This window comes from Coenobita brevimanus, chromosome 95, assembly GCF_032717465.1.
Source record: "Coenobita brevimanus isolate Jiangsu-jjx chromosome 95, ASM3271746v2, whole genome shotgun sequence".
NCBI lineage: Eukaryota > Metazoa > Arthropoda > Malacostraca > Decapoda > Coenobitidae > Coenobita > Coenobita brevimanus.
Genome location: NC_137048.1, coordinates 13,137,992 through 13,140,169, shown reverse-complemented (window position 1 = coordinate 13,140,169; position 2,178 = coordinate 13,137,992).

The window sequence follows — 2,178 nt, the reverse complement described above, 5'->3', positions numbered from 1 at the left end:
TGACAGGGCTTCAAGTACCATGATAAACAACATGGGACTCAAAACTGACCCCTGATGCACACCAACTTTCACGGAAAACTCATCACTCAAATCTCCATTCACTTTTACCTTGGTGCAAGCACCCACATACATAGCCATAACCACCCTAACCAGCCACTCCTCCAAGCCAAGCTTTCTCATTGCCCACTTCACCACCTCTCTAGGGACTCCCTCAAAGGCATTTTCCAAATTAACAAAAACAAAATACAGATCCCTTTTCTTCCCAATATATTTTTCCTGAAGCTGTCACACAATGAATATGGCATCAGTGGTCCCCCTACCTGGCATAAACCCAAACTGCATCTCATCAACATTCACTTTTTCTCTAATCACACCTAAAACTCTCTCCATTACCTTCATTATCTGATCTAAAAGCTTTATACCTCTATAATTTCCTCTTTCCAGAGCGTCACCCTTCCCTTTATACACATTTACAATTACGTTCTTTAGTCAATCATCTGGGACAGCACACTCATAAAAAATCATATTTATCAGGTCAGTGACTAACCTCACCCCTATATCTCCTGAGGCCTTCAACATTTCGGCAGTCAACCCAGACACACCTGCTGCCTTCCCCACCTTCATCCTGCCTATTGCCTCACTCACAGTAGCAACATCAATCAAAGGCCAAGAGCCAGACACTGGATCTGCTGGCTCCAAACCTTCCCTGTCCCAGTCAAACTCCTCTTTCAACAACCGGCTATAATGCTCTCTCCATGCATCTTTAATATCCCCACTGTTCACCACTACCCTTCCTTCATCATTCTTTACACACTGCTCACCTACAATATCCCGATTATCCTTCTTCATCTAATTTGCCACCTTAAATATCATATTTTTCCTTTTCCCATGATTTAGGTTATCAAGTAAAAGTCTCTGTGACTCAGACTTCACCCTGTATACCTCTCTTCTAGCCCTATGCTTGGCAGTCAACTATTCCTCCTTGCTACCACCCTTCTTCCATTTTCGGAAAAGCCTTCTTTTCTCCTTAACTGCAGCTTCTACACCCTCATCCCACCACCAAGTTACTTTATGTCTTGGTGGGCCTCTTCTCCAATCGCTTGTTACATCAGTAACTCTCAAGAGATTGTTCTTGAGGGCTCTGCGCTGTTCATTAACGCCTCTGTCTACAGCTCCCTGTTCAGACACCACTCTCCTCATCTCGCTGTAGAATGCATCCCTTACTACTTGGTTTTTCAGCTCCTATATTTTCATCCTAGATACATAAGTCCACTTTTTCATCACTCTTTCTTGAAGCACCATATCACAAACCAATAGTTTGTGCTGCTGCTGCACGCACTCCTCACTTCCTATAACTTTCACATCCCTCACTAACCTCCTATCAGCCCCCCTAACCAGAAAATAATCTATCTGACCGCTATATCCCCCAGACTCATACGTAATTAACCTACTCTCTCTTTTCCTAAAATGTGTGTTGCACACAGTCATGTCCGTTGCCTCCCCAAACTCGAGTATCCTTTCCTCTACCGCATTCCTTATACCATACACACATCCCCCATGCACTCCTTCATAACCTTGTGCTGCTTCACCTACATGACCATTTAAGTCCCCTCCCAAAACCACTATCTCATCATCCCGCTTACAACCTACTACACGTATTAAATCATCCCAAAATCTATCTTTCTCTACTTCATCCAATCCTGCCTGTGGAGCATATGCCGATATAATTGCAGTTATCTTTCTACCAAACAGAATTTTCACTACCTATCTCCTATCGCTTACTCTCATAACATTCATAACATATTCCACCCATTTCTCTGCAACCATCACACCAACACCCCCATATCCATCTGTTCCCCCCTGCCAAAACAGGGCGGCCTGCAGTCCTGATGGACCCAGGTTCGAATCCCGGCTGGGGCAGGGAACAGTTTAAGGATTTGAATTTCATAAAAGCAGACTTTCCTGATCTACCAGATGACCCGCCGACATGTCATAAAAGTACCCCCGCTAATACCAATACACCAGTCCTGTATGAGACAGCCCTAGCATGTATTCAGTATGGACGGTGGGTGTTAGCGCCGAAGTGGTGACATGTGGAGGTGTAGGAAGACTACTGGGCCTTGGGATAGGCTACTGCCTCCGAGATATAGGCCCTGAAGCCTTTGCCCAGAGTCGGAC